Here is a 15749-nt window from a genome sequence, read left to right on the forward strand (position 1 = left end):
TTTCTTGTGATTCCTCCTTCTCTTCTTAAGAGATCAGATAAAAGTAATAAACATCTATTTCTCGTTGTTAGTTGGAATAGTATCAACAACCATTGGAGCAAAGGTTTCGCGAGAAGATATTGTGCTTGGAGCCTCCATGATTCATTGAGAAAAATGAATTTGTGAAACTCAAAAGTATGGCTCAACAGGAAAACCTTCTTGAGAAAGAGATATGAGTCTTGAAGGGAAAGTCATTTATCATGCAGGGTTTCAGAACTTATAAAGGTTCAAGCACACAAAACCTAAAATGGAACAAAAAATTGATTTTTATCCCTTTATTTTAAGTTTTGCAGATCGAAATTTATAATAGCATTACTTGAGACATATGGATATCCAAGCACTAATGTTCAAACTTTGATCCAAAGCCTTGATGTACAAGGTTCTTACCTATTTTAATGTCACATGAGATAATTAGATGCACATTTCAACACACTTAGACTGTGTTGAGGTAAGCACAAGACTGCTCACCACCAAATTCCTGCACGGAACTGACAATATCCTTCAAAATGGCACATTCACTACGAACTCTTCTATTTGTTTGAGAATTATCCTTATCCATCAATATTTTAGAAGCAGAAGAGCTAACTTTGTATACCTCAGGATTGGACTTTTGAACAAGTTTAAGTGTAGTTGCCAACCGATTAGCTCTTCGTTGTAGTTTGTTGACATACCTTAGTTTATGTTTGTATTTGAAACATTGTGCAAGTCCGTGACCTTTACTGGTACAATAAGAACATGTCGGATTGGAGATTCTTTCAGGATCAACCTTGGCGGTTAAACACATCGTACCTGAAATAATATTAGAAATCTATTTAGTATACGAAATATCCATCACATTCTCCAATGATTTTGATGAAGAATCATCAATTAAATTGTCAATATTGATATGAGAATTACTACAATTATCAAAATTGCCAATTTCACCCAAAAGTGATACACTTGAATTTTCTTCCTCTTCGAAATCATAATGATCTGAGGTTTCATCAAGTGTCGCAGCCAAACTCTTGTTGCCAGTGTATTTTCTTCGATTTGGACACTCATCGGCAAGGTCACCAAACCATTTACACTTGAAGCAATGTGGCATATCCTCATCGCCAGTATCGTTAAAATATCTGTTTTTAGAAGAAATATGATTATGTGGCTTAGCTGACATTGGAGGTTTGTCCCTGGAGATTCATTTATTTCTCTTCCTAAGAATTTCTCTAAACTGTCTTGTGATCGTAGAAACTGAGTTATCAAGATCTTCATCTGAGAAATCAGGATCAACAAGATCATCTCTAGAATGGTCAACACTTTCACCTTTTAGAGTTTTAGTGTTTTTCAGTGCCTTGAACGCAATATCCTTTTGGATTTCCTTTTATGATCAAAGATTTTCAACTTTCCAACAAGAGTATTTCTGGAAAATGTATCAAGGTTATTTCCTTCCATGATGGCATGTTTCTTAGACTCATGTCTTGATTGTAAGGATCGCAGAATTTTCATCACAATGTCTTTTTGGGAGATAGTCTTTCGTAATACAAAACAAGCATTAACAATACTAGACACCTTTTGATTAAACTATTCAAACGAATCCTCATCAGACATATGGAGGTTTTCCAAGTCATAAGTTAGAAGCCTAGCATCTTTCTCTGAGGTATCTCATTCGAATACGGTTTCTAAGATATCCCAAGCATCTCTAGTGCACGAAGTCACATGGTGTTGAAAACCTAGGCTTATGGCGTGAATAATAACGTTTAACCCATCTGAATTATGCTTTACAACACTTATCTTTAATCTTTGAATCAACCAAATAATTGTATGGTTTATTATAGTTCATATGTTACATGATTCAACTCGAGGAATTCATAGGATTCATATCTGTATTACAAACTGGTATATCTTGATAGATTGTGATGACGAACCATATGTTCATATGAAAATTGGGTCTTTTAGTTGATCTACAATGGTATATGAAGGTGCCAAATATATATTCAGGTGCAGAAATCTGCCGGAATTATCGCCGGATTTTTTTTACCTGTAAATAGTTCTGCAACGTATATAAATGTTGCTCAAATTCGTGTAATACGTTGCATAAATTAGTGTAACCGTTGCAAAATTCAAGAATCCGTTGCACATATTGCAAAATAAAACGTTGTTGAACCAGTTGTGCAACGGATATATATGCGTTGCAAAAATTAATTTGCCCAACGGATTTTAGCGTTGCACCAAAGTTTGCTACGCCATATTACCAACGGATATAATCGTTGGTTAAATCCTTTGCAATGTGTATATCCGTCCCAAATCGGCTGTTTTGGTGTAGTCCTTTAGACATAGTGCACGAAGTCACATGGTGTTGAAGACCTGAGATTATGGCGTGAATAATAACGTTTAACCCGTCTGAATTATGGTTTACAACACTTATCTCGGATTCACTATATTCTATTAATAGCTTTGCAATAGTAGCTCTGTCTACAACAACTATTGGTGCGTTATAACCAATAACTACAATTTTCCATGTCTCAAAGTCACGAGAATGTAGAAAGGAACGCATTGTGATTTTTCACCATAAGTAATTAAAGTCATCAAATGTTGGAGATACGTTTATAGAGATTGCACTCCTGTCCATATAGTCAGATTGCTTCAAACACAGACTTATTAGGTCTTAACGTGTTTGTCTGCTCTGATACCAACTGAAAATGCAGGGGGTACCAAGATACACCACCAACTTTTTCTTAGGCAATCTGTATGGAAAAACTCAATATAACTCTGAGAGTAAAAACTCAATCGTGGAAAGTGCCTAGAGTTATATCTCTCTCTATCTCCATATTAGAACGTTTACAGAAACAAGTTTGTGAATCTAATCAACACACATAATACTTGAACGGTACCAAAGACAAATGTTCAAATATCAATCAAGTATTATCTAACTAACAAGGTTGGATCTAGGAACTGCGATTGATCAAATGCACAACCGATGATAAATCAATTATAAAGATAAACAATATAATGCGTAAAAATAAATAACACAGACACTAGAAGTTTTGTTAACGAGGAAATCGCAAATGCATAAAAACCCCGTGACCTAGTCCAGATTGAACACCACACTGTATTAAACCGCTACAGACACTAGCCTACTACCAATTACCTTCGGTTTGGAATGTAGTTGGGATCTAAAAATAAATCCACCGGTTAAGGTACAGTCGCGTTCCTTACGCCTCTTGAATATCGCAAGACTCTGCGCAGTTGATTCCTTTAGACGATGTCAACCACGACTAAAGTTGCTTTAACCCCAATTGAAGACTTTAAACCAAATCTGCCTCCCACAGATTAAGCCTATATTTGATTTCCTGATTAAAATCTAAACGAATGATCGGACCAAACGATAGATTTAGGAGATGGAAACCGATAGAAACTTAGAAAAAAGCATGGCTATCTTCAAAATACGGACTTATGCAGCCCAAAGTGCAGCTTAGATTATTATGTACCTTACAAGTATAAAACTTGCGAAATTAACAAAGTAAGAGACGAAGAGACTTTGTTGATTACTATCTATATTGATCGTTGGATCAAGCTCTAGAAACAATCAAGATCAGGATACTCATGTTATCAAGATAAAAGATAACTGGACCTTACTTCACGAATCCCTGTGAAGACTTTATAGTCACTAAACCCTAAAAGGGTTTCTGGAGAGGACGACTCTAGATATAACCAGGACACACCAAAAGGTAATGTCGGGATTCAAAGATCCAAGTTGCCAAGAGTTCGCCTTATATAGACTTCAAAGCCTAGGTTGCTTTAGGTTTAAGCTAAGATAGCTTTGGAACCAAGCGAACAATAATGCTTTGAATCTTAATCACATATACAAGATATACACTATTGGCGCCTCTTCCGGGGAGTGGTAGCAAAATACTCGCTAGTTGATATCATTGTATATAGATTATTTTTAATTTTTGTAAATCATTTATTTTCTATTGTTCTTTTAGTTCTTTTTACGCAGTTTGTTTCATGTTTTTTTAGGTACTTTAGTCTGAAGTTCGGGTTAAAAGAAAGTATGCACTCGCAAGATATTTGCAAGACCCACTTGGGAGATCCATTAGAGGTTTGCTTAGCTCATTTTGGGTATGATTTTGATGACGATAGTGTTATTTTTGAAGTCAATGCCTTGTTAGACTCCACACCGCTGTTAGACACTAATAAATGGAAATCCAAACTAGAACCTCTAGTTTTGTTCGAGTCTCGACTAGTTCCATCAGTCGAGAAAGTTTCGACCATGACCTTTAAGCCATTAAGTTCAGAATTTTTTTGTCTTGATGATATTGATAATGAAACCGTTTTAGATGATAACGGGTCTATGAGTCATGATGTTATTGCTCCATTTGAGCCCACATATGTTTGTGTGCCCTATTTTGCTCAACTGGAACCAATATCAGCCATAAAAGTTATTTTCGCTGATTTAGAACCTGATTTAGGGCGTGCACCTCAACTAGAAGCTATTGAAAATTTTATACCTCTTTGTGTGAATGATTTACATATCTTCACAATGCATGGATTGATTACTAAGTATTGTTATTTGTGGGGAATGGATTCACATATATCTTTGGATGATTATAGTTTTTGCAGGTGCATATTTTCAGCTGACCGGATTGGTTGGGTTGATCCCCAACTTTTCAGACTCTATATATATGATTGGCAGCTTACTTTCGGGTATCAACCTCATTTTGTTTGAGATTATGTGCCGTTGAAAGCAGGGAAACAATACATTTCGCTTTGTGGGAGTCAACCCATCAGATTTGTTCCCTTTTCTCTATCTTTTATTTTTATTTGTTTATTTTTTTTGCAATTTATAATTTTCCACCTTGATTTCTACGTTGGATGACTCAATTACATTGAGGACAGTGTAATATTTAAGTGTGTGGGGGGGGGGGGGGGTGGCACTTTGGTTAGGATTTAAAAAAAAAAATTATGACCATCTGTGTAGCGGGTCTAAAAAAAATGATCAGTTGTGTAGCGGGTCTTAAAAAAAATATTATTACCAGCTGTGTAGCGGGTCTTTTGTATGGTATTTTCTATGACCAGCTGTGTAGCGGGTCTCTCTCTATCTTTATCTTATTATTTGACCAGCTGTGTAGCGGGTATAAAAAAAATGATATGACCAGCTGTGTAGCGGGTCTCTATATTCATATGACCAGTTGTGTAGCGGGTCAATTCTTTGTTTTTCTCGAGGACTAGCAAAATATAAGTGTGGGGTGTTGATAAGCACGAAAGTGCTACATTTTATATCCATATTTATATTAGGTAGGACTCAATATTTTGACTAATGAAACTATTTTAGTGCTTTTGCAGAAAGTACAAGTGAATTCAATCATCCAGCGAATAAACATCAAAATGTGAGACTTAATGGTGAAGCGAGTCGATGTCAGCACACTAATGCCACCTAAGATTGGTCAAGAGTGACTTTATTATTGTTAGCATAAGAACGGAAGAATATCGCCTCCATGACCACGTGCAAATGAAGAAAAAGGAAAGATTAATATATCTTGTCCTTACATAAGTTCTCTTGCTTTATTCATATAAAGAATCTGAAGGAATATTTGAAGCCAACTGATGTCATTTTAAAAATACAGTTAAGGTGGGACCCAACACATGCAAGAAAATATCATGATTTCTAAATGAAATTCATATACTATGGAAAGTGGAGATTCAGTGATACTTTACAATGTCTCGTCATATTATGACACGCGGCACAACATCATTGGGTGAATTTATATTTTCATGACATGTGGCAGACTTCTATTGGGAGGTGATGTGGCGACGAAGAAGAAAAACGTGAATTCATTTGTGATCTATATTGATGTGTTGTTTCAAAATATACAAGAGGGGCGCCCGGCCATAGAGCTGGAAGAGAAACAGGAGAAGGATTTTGGAGTTTTTCTTCTCCATTTTTGCTTAGCTATTTGATTTTAATCTTTTTATGGTTTTTTGTGAAGCCATGGATAGCTAAAGCTATGTTAGGGTCTAGGTAGAACCCAATTTTATTATGAAAACTCTATATATATATATATGCTTAATAATGAGTTGATTGATTAGTAGTTTTTCTTCATTTGGCTTGGTATTCTATTGTTGATGTGATTTTCTAGATTATTTATGCTTTTGAATTGATACTGCGTGCTTCGGTTAAATCCCTAGACGTGGTATGCAAGGATAGATAGGTAATGCTTTAGAATCACTACTCATGAAGCGAAGACAACTATAGCGGAGAAACAACATTTGAAAAAGCATGGAATATACTTTTAAAGATTAGTAGAGTTTGCATAATTAATTGGTGGAAACCGAAAATCCTAATAACCCACACTCGTTTTATTTATCTTTAAATTATTTATCATTTCATTTTGTTCCGAATTTCTAAAAATCCTTAAAACATTATCTTGTTGATTATTTAATTTTTGGTATTAGTTGGTAGAGTATTTCACACTCCCTGTGGGAACGAACCGCATTTGCTATCTATATTACTATTGACATGTGCGCTTGCGGATATAACTGGGTCGTTGTAGTATAGTGGTAAGTATTCCCGCCTGTCACGCGGGTGACCCGGGTTCGATCCCCGGCAGCGGCGCCAAAAACTTGATGTAGATTTTAGATAACCAAAATTAATGATTAAATGATACCCAGTTATATCCACACAAATCTGAAAGTCAATATATAGCTACTTCGCTATGTGAACGAATACATGTAACACATGCTTTTAATGAACATCATGAATATGCACATGTATGCTGGCTCTTCCCTTTAGAATTGGCATTTTTTTCCCCGAGGAACTTCATAGTGATTGCTAATAATACGATAAAAAAGATGTTCATTGCAAACCAATCAATGGTGTTGATTTAACTTTTTGTATATATATATATATTTCTATTTCTATTTTATTCTCCCGGCGTTGAAAAGGTCAACAAATTAAGAAGACTAAGAAAGATAAAGTACGTTAACTATATTATTTTATATATTTTTTAAAATTTTGGTTTCAGAATATTGGAAAAATGTATCTCTAAGGTTGTGAAAGTAAAAATTTTAATTTAGTTTTTGAGAATATAAAGTTTTCACTCAATAATTTGGGGCACCATGAAATAACATTTAGGACGCATAAAATGGGATAGAGCTAAAAGGAGTATTTCTTTTTTCCGAAAAACATATGAAACATTTTTGAGGGTCGAAGATTCTTGACATTTAGTCAGGAGTCAATCATAATACCGACCACCCTCTTCAGAGCGTTTTTTCTAGATATAAATACATTTCCAGGCATCGCTCTACACGATATTCAAAAAATATTTTGTATTCCATTAAAAGGTAAGGCGGAGTGCATGAGATGGTGAACGGTATAGAGAATCCCATGAATAAAGAGCCTTCCAATGCACACGATGAACAAAGGATCAAAAAGAGGTTGATGAATTGTTCGACATAGATCTTACCTTAACGTTGACTATCCTGAGAGAGAAATTCAGGGTAAAACTAAAGACTTACGGTAAAAGGAGAATGAACAAGCGGTTATTGCTAATATTATGTACTTCCTCGGGCATTTTCTCTTAGTCAATAAATTTGGCAATTTTATTTGAGTTTATCATCTCCAACTCCTCAAAGATGCTGAGAATATCAGAAGTTATAGGTAGGGCATTGTAGTTCTTGCAAATCTCTACAGAGATGTTGGTATAAAGGGTACCCGCTAAATTACATGATGCATTTATCTGTGGTTATACTGATGTCCGCTCCTATTGATGTTTTTGTATTAGAGTAGTTTCATAGCACTTCCGCTTCCTTACTTGAAGCTTGGGTATATGAACGCTTTTCCTCGTTGGGTAGTGCTACTAGATACACAAATTACAAACCCGATGAACCGATAGTTACAAAATGGCCTCGAAAGTTAGGAAAGCAACACTATAGAAAAAGTTGTATATAGGGCAACTCTCAACTTTCCGTAGCGTTTCTTCGCAACTTTTGGGACCCATTTTTCAACTCTCGATTCATCAGGTTTGTAATCTATGCATCTAGTAACCCTATCCAATGAGAGAAAGTTTGCGTAAACACAAACGTACAAGTATGAAAACATATGACTATAAAACTTAACTAATACAAAAACATCAAAAGGAGGAGATATGATTATAACCTGCAAAAAGTAAATGCACCCTGCAATTTAGCAGGCACCCTTCCTACTCGCAGTACCAAGTTCTCCATAGAGATTAGCAAGAATTGCCACTGTCACTACCCCAATTATAATTTCTGATGTCCTCAACATATTTGAGGAATAAGAGATGATAAACTGATATAAAATCTCCAGGTTTATTAATAATGAGAAAACACCCAAATAAGTACATGATATAAACTCTAATGACGTATTCCTTTTCCTTTAATGGCATATTCATTTTTATTTTGCAATAAGTCTTTAGCTTTACCATTGAATTTCTTCAAATTTCTTCCTCATGACAGTCAACTTAAGGTTGAGTCCAGTGACGAACAATTCATCAACCTATTTTTGATCCTCTATTCATAGGAGTTGTTGTACGACAGTACACGAAATCGTTTGTAACGTTGAAAAAACAAAAAAAAGTTGGAAAAGTGCCGTTACTATTAGTGTTACAATATTTTATCAACGGTTTATTTTGTTACATTAAAATTTTATTAAATAACGGTTTCATTCGTTGGGATAAATACACCAACGATTATCTAGTCAGCACAAGATTTATCTGATGTCATTTTGTTGTAACATATAGCCGTTATTGTGCAGATCGTGACAGTTAGACTATAACAGTTTGGTGTAACAGATACTGTAACGGCGACTTTGTGTATAACGGTTGATTTATTGCCACCTGTCCTTCCTTGTAACAGCTACAACAACGATTTTAATCGTTGCTTAGTTGATTGTGACAAATTGGATTTAACAGTTATTGTAACGATTTAAAACCGTGATAGCTCAGTGTAACGGCTACCGTACGACACGTGTCAATTTTTTTTAACGTTTAAAGTAACGGCTTCAAACGTTGATGTTTCATTGTAACATTTTGCATATAACAGCTTGCTGTAACGATTCGATTCTTAACAGCTGACTGTAACGTTTACTGTCTGCCACATGTCTATCGCTTGTAACATATAGACTAACAGCTTTAGACGTTGACGATTGGTTGTAACAGTAATAAATTTGCCAGGTGTGCTAATTACTAACAGATTTTATAACGTTGATTCGACATTGGTAAAAAAATAGTTTTAAAAAAAAAAACTTTTTTTTCTGTTATAAATAAGCTCCCATAATTGGACCCTGTAATGCAATGCAATCCTTTTCTGAAGCTGCACTACAATTACTTTCTGAAGCTGCATTGCAATTTATTTCTGAACCTGCAATACTAAATCTGAAACCCATAACTCAATCTCATTCCACAGTACATACATTCTCATTCTAGCAGCACAAGGAATTCATTCATTCACAAATATATACAACAACCAATTGAACCAAGGTTTGTCTCCTAATTAATTCACATACGCAAGTATATAAAATTGTCATTCTTACATTGAAAGAACTGCTTAAGCCTAAAAAAATACATGGTTCCCTATGTGGTTATAATCAAATGACATGGGTTGTGTTTTTCAACAGTTTCTAAATATAAAAGTGTTGTTATGCATTATACCAAAGTTGTTCATGATCAGCCAAAAGAATTCGTCCTTTGACATCAGAGTTGCCTTAACCAGCTCATGACATCCGCTATTGCCATCGATTCCAGTATCCTGACAAAACAACAAAAATGAAACAGAAACTCAAATTAGAAACATCTCTCATAGGAGAGAGATTCATTCAGTAATTTCGGCAATTCACTTACATGTTCATTGTCATTTTCAATACATACATTTTCATTATAGACCAACCAATTGAACCAAGATTTTTCCCATCATTCATTCAGATACCTAAGTATATGTGAGTGAAACAACTGCTTGAGACAAACAAACATACATGGTTCCCTATGTTATAATAAAATGATAAGGTTGTGTGTTTCAGCAGTTTCTAATATAAGCAAGTTTCTAATGCATACATTCTTACCGTTTTTATATGAACATGGCAACCTAAGCATCAAAAGTTTATATTTGACAAACATGTCACTGGGAATTTATACATGGTTTCATATGTTAAATTAAGATGACAACAAACAATGCACTGATATAGCAAGACGTTACTCACCAATTAATAGAAGTAGAGAAAATAATGTCTCTACTGGTACAAGTTCTTTCTATCGCTTGGTACACCTTTTCAAGGCCAACACTGTCTCGCATGTTTAACCAGCTTCATGATTGACCCCCACACAGTGGGACTGATCTGCTTCAGGTGTTTACATCAATTAATTCTCGAAAAACAAAGACAATGGTATTATCAGTCAACCAAATTTTGAGTAAGTAATGCAAGAAACTCTAATGTGTCACGAGTTTACCCACCAGAGAGTTAATTACGGTGGTAAGTTATACCTTTTGGCAGGAATCATGTGAAACACATACTCAAAAGGATCACAATAGGTAAAGCAAACACACCTGAGATTGCAATGAGTTGTCAACTCTATGCAGTAGGTATTCTCCAGCTTCAGGTGTTAGCATCAGTGAAACCTCACAAAATAAAAAGAGAATTGTAGCATGTAAGTGTATCAGCCGGAGGTAGCGAATAATAACCAGGAAACTAATAATTATAATAGTTCAGTCACCAGTAAAATTAGAGAGGAAAATGTTTTGATCGTCAGGTTAGCTGCATTTATCTCCTTCAATTACAGCAAACCTAACGACCATAACATCTCCACTTCGTAAACTCGATGGTAGTAAGTTCTACCTTTTGGCAGAAATCATGTAACACACATACTTGAAAACAATGAATAGATGTAGCTTGAATAGATCATAATAGGTAATAAAACAAACCTGAGATTAAAATAAGTTGCCAAATTTCTCCATAGTAGGTAATCTCTAGATTTGGGTGTTAGAATCCATGAAACCTTGCAGAACAAATAATTATAGGTCAGATGCATGGCAGCTGAATAAGTAAATGAAATATTTGAAGAGATCATCATAGGTATGGGTAACAAACCTGAGATTAAAAAGGCGACCTGCAGTATCCCCTGCTCATGGGATTTGCATATATGAAAGAAATACAACTGATAAACTTCTGTATCAACATTCTTTTCCACACCAAAGTTCCTAAAAACAGACAAAAAAACGATATGAAATATCAGAAGAGGATACAAGGATGCCCCTCTTCCCTCCTCCTTTAATTACCTGGCTAGGGGACGACATTTAAAACGCGGAGTTAAAAGGGGGAGGGACAAATAAAAGCAAGTAAATAAAAGACATCCATATATAGATATACACAAAGGAGTTCAACCCCGATACACTCGGAGAAGTGTATTTTTAAGAAATGTTTAATGTGACAGAAAACTGAAAGGAACTTTTCTGGGGTACACTCTAGCTAGAGAGTGAAAAAAGACTCCACAAAATATAAGAAACAATATGTATATATTAGCGTAAGGAAATCTGCAACAAAAAAACTATGTTTCAAACTGCTTAGTCGAGATCTTGCAAGACTAACCAGTTTGCAGGCAAGACTTAAGAAGCTTTTAGAGTTACACTCTAACTAAAGAGTGACTAAGTCAAAAGAACACAACAAAATATAATCAACAACATATGTATAAAAATTAAGGAAAGTTGCACCAAAAGATAAGTTCCAAACTGCTTAATCTACCGGTTGCAAGACCAATCGGTTTGCAGGCTATATTCAAAATCCACCTGATACATAATCAGCCAATGTGAAGCATTTTTTCGGTCCTTGAGGAGCATCGGGTACATGATAGTGCACATCAAGAACACCGTCAATGCATACCTTCCTCTCTTCATGATTATTACTCACCCCGTGACAGATTTCTCCATGCAAGCCGTTAACCACATAACCAGTTGCGATTGTCTCCCTTTTTCTGTTAACAAGACGAACTTGAGGCTGTCCTTCAGCAGGTATAGTATTAGCAGCAGCACCAGGTTGAACGACCGGGGAATGGATATTAGGGACTTGTGCTCTGCTTTGACAATTGGCATTATTCTGTTGGCTTGCCATGAAACTGAAAACAGCCTATAACCAAAACCAACCCATTCAATTCAATAGTTGATTAAAATATTATAATCTCTAACTATAAAAATTAATGACGTAAATGAATTACATATTGAAGCTCACTTTTGAGATAACACTTAACTCCTCTTGGATCATGTCCATCCTTCCTTCATTACCAGCTGGAGTAAATGAATTGGCTTTTGCACTCGCGGCTATTGAAGAACCAAATTTTCCTTGTATTGATTGCTTCTTGGTAATAGTCGATGGAAAGCCTCAGAAATAACTTCGATTAGATTCATCCCCAAAAACTTCAGTAACTTGATCATTGGTAAGATCTACAACATCCTCAAAACCATCTTCGGATTCATCCTTTCTCTTTTCTACGGCAGCCTTTACTTTTTCCTGAAATCTAAAAGAACCAAACTGTAAAAAATTATATTTATTTGAACTCTGAACAACATATGATGGTCCAATACTCACATACGCTTCAACTGCACTTGGATGTACAACTCCATTTTTCCCTACATGAGCCAGCATCCAGCTCTCACCACGACACTCGATAACCCTACCTTCTTTTGTGGCTTGTACAATCATTATGGTCAGTAAGGGTTGTCCAAATAAAATAGTTTGAGAATTTAATGTTAAGACCACTAGGTTAGAAAGTACTTAAAACTCTATAGGATTTGTTGGCATGGGAGAGTTTACTTAAACAATGTTGAATCCTTCTCTTCCGCTGGTTCTCAGCATATCTAGTATACTTCTCCTACATGCCAGGATGGTACCCATTATGCACAAATCGTTTCCAAATGTCATCATTAACACCATAAGGGCATGCTGCATCCATCTCTTCGCGGGTCTAAAGCTTTTTAAGAATGTTAAGGCGTAACTCCCATTTGAATGAACGAAACTTCTGGGGAAATATTTTTTGGACAAATGGCCTGACAAGAGACTCATCATATACGAAACGAAATTTATCCTGAAACGATAAAGTATTTTTGTCAGCCATAAAAAATAACTAAGTAGTTGGCCTATAAACACTAATATATATAAGTGGAGCAAACCATAGAATGAAATGCATAGGAGATAATAAGTTACCATAAGCATGTTCCAGACTTGGTCCTTGAAGGCTGCAAGAATGAGCCTCCAGTCTTTATAGTCAATTGGACAGTGAATTCGAATCCGTTCCCCTGCACGAGTTGCAAACTTGGATGCATATTCGCCAAATGATCCTCCATATTCATTTATTTCCACCAAGAGTCTGTGTGAAAGTTGTGTCTCCTCCAAGTCAGAATCAGATTACGTTTCAACATGAGATAGAGAAGCTTCATTAGATAGAGAACCATTTTCATAACCACCATGAGATGGAGTACTACGAACATCAGATGCATAACCAGTTTCATTGGTAGACACAACATGATATGAAGTGTGAGAATCCTGACTTGAAAACATCTTCATACCAAATAAACCAAACAACAAACAACATATTAGGCATTTGAACTAAAATGAGAGAAAACCTAGCAGTGAACGAAAATACAAAACCCCAAATTCTGGTTGAAACCTATGGAAGGAGATTACAACCAACAAAGGTATAGTTCTAATGTAATAAGAACAACCTATTAAGAAAAACTTCATAACCATGTAGAAACCCTGAGTTTGGTTGCAATCTATGGAAAGAGATAACAACTAAATACCAAGAATTGCAAAGCAGTAAATAACAACATACAAGTACATCTATGAAGGAGATACTAACTAACAAAAAAGAAACCCTAATTTGAAATAAATATTCGAAAGTAAAAGCTACATAAATTACCTCTGGAGAATGAATGAGGTACAGAGATGTATGCGAGGTAAGAGGTAAGGAAAAAGAAAGGGGTATAAGTGAGAATCGCGAAGGAGGATGGTGAGAATGAAGGGAAAGAAATTAAGATCTTCATCTCCCTCTGTTTATAGAGAAGGATTATATTTGAAATCATTCTGAAAATATGAGAAGGAGTGAAATGAAATTTGAGAGGGAATAAGAAAAGGTTTCTCAAATTTTAGAGGGAATTAGAAAAAGTTTCTCAAATGTGAGAGGGAATTGAAATCTAAAGATGTATCAGAGTGAGGATTTGAGAGGGAACGAAATTTGAGACCAAAATTGGAACCTTACTTTTTCGGACAAGAGAGAAGAGTACAATAATAGAGGAGAGATTTTCTTTTGTCTCAAAATATCTAGGTCAAAGGCGTCCAGATCGAAGTAAAGTTGGTCAAAATTGTGGTCAAGTTGGTCAATTTTGTGGTCAAGTTGGTCAAAATTGTGGTCAAGTTGATCAAATTGGTGGTCAAGTTGGTCAACTTTGTAGTCAAGTTGATCAAATTTGTGGTCAAATTGGTCAATTTTGTGGTCAAGTTGGTTAAAATTGTGGTCAAACACATAATCGGAAACAAAACAAGGCATACCAAGTTTGCAAGACTACCATATACAGACCCAGTGTTCTCGTCCAGGTGAGGTTTGAGAAGTCAAATATCAGATTGGATGAAACTGCAACCTATTATTAAACTCAGGTTGCAAGATTACCATATACATGCAGACCCAGTGTTCTCGTCCAGGTGAGGTTTGAGAAGTCAAATATTAGATTGGATGAAACTACAACCTATTATTGAACTCAGGTTGCCACATATTACAATATACAGAATCAGTATTCTCGTCCAGGTGAGGTTTGAGAAGTCAAATATCAGATTGGATGAAACTACAACCTATTATTGAACTCACTCTGAAAGATTACCATATATAGACCCAGTGTTCTCCTCCAGGCGAGGTTTAAGAAGTCAAATATCAGATTGGATGAAACTGCAACCTATTATTGAACTCAGGTTGCAAGATTACCATATACAAACCCAGTGTTCTCCTCCATGTAAGGTTTGAGAAGTCAAATATCAAATTGGATGAAACTGCAACCTATTATTGAACTTTGTTTGCAAGATTACCATATACAGAGCCAGTGTTCTCGTCCTGGTGAGGTTTCAGAAGTCAAATATCAGATTGTATGAAACTGCAACCTATTATTGAACTCAGGTTGCAAGATTACCATATACATACCCATTGTTCTCGTCCATGTGAGGTTTCGGAAGTCAAATATCATATTGGATCAAACTGCAACCTATTATTAAACTCAGGTTGCAAGATTACCATATACAGACCCAGTATTCTCGTCCATGTGAGGTTTGAGAAGTCAAATATCAGACTGGATCAAACTACAACCTATTATTGAACTCAGGTTGCAGAATTACCATATACAGACCCAACGTTCTCGTCCATGTGAGTCTTGAGAAGTCAAATATCAGATTGGATGAAACTGCAACCTAGTATTGAACTCAGGTTGCAAGATTACCATATATAGACCCAGTGTTCTCGTCTAGGTGAGGCTTTAGAAGTCAAATATCATATTGGATGAAACTGAAACCTATTATTGAACTCAGGTTGCCACATATTACCATATACGGAATCAGTGTTATGGTCCAGGTGAGGTTTGAGAAGTCAAATATCAGATTGGATGAAACTGCAACTTATTATTCAACTCAGGTTGCAATGATTACCATATACAGACCTAGTGTTCTCGTCCAGGTGAGGTTTGAGAAGTCA

General features: G+C 35.7%; 1 non-coding gene across 1 annotated transcript; it reads left to right on the top strand.

Annotated features, from left to right (window-relative positions):
• The first annotated feature begins 6559 nt into the window (after positions 1 to 6559).
• On the top strand, positions 6560 to 6631 carry TRNAD-GUC. The gene has a single exon. It is a non-coding gene; the product is annotated as a tRNA-Asp (tRNA).
• The last annotated feature ends 9118 nt before the right edge of the window (positions 6632 to 15749 follow it).

This window comes from Papaver somniferum, unplaced genomic scaffold (assembly GCF_003573695.1).
Source record: "Papaver somniferum cultivar HN1 unplaced genomic scaffold, ASM357369v1 unplaced-scaffold_135, whole genome shotgun sequence".
Lineage (NCBI taxonomy): Eukaryota > Viridiplantae > Streptophyta > Magnoliopsida > Ranunculales > Papaveraceae > Papaver > Papaver somniferum.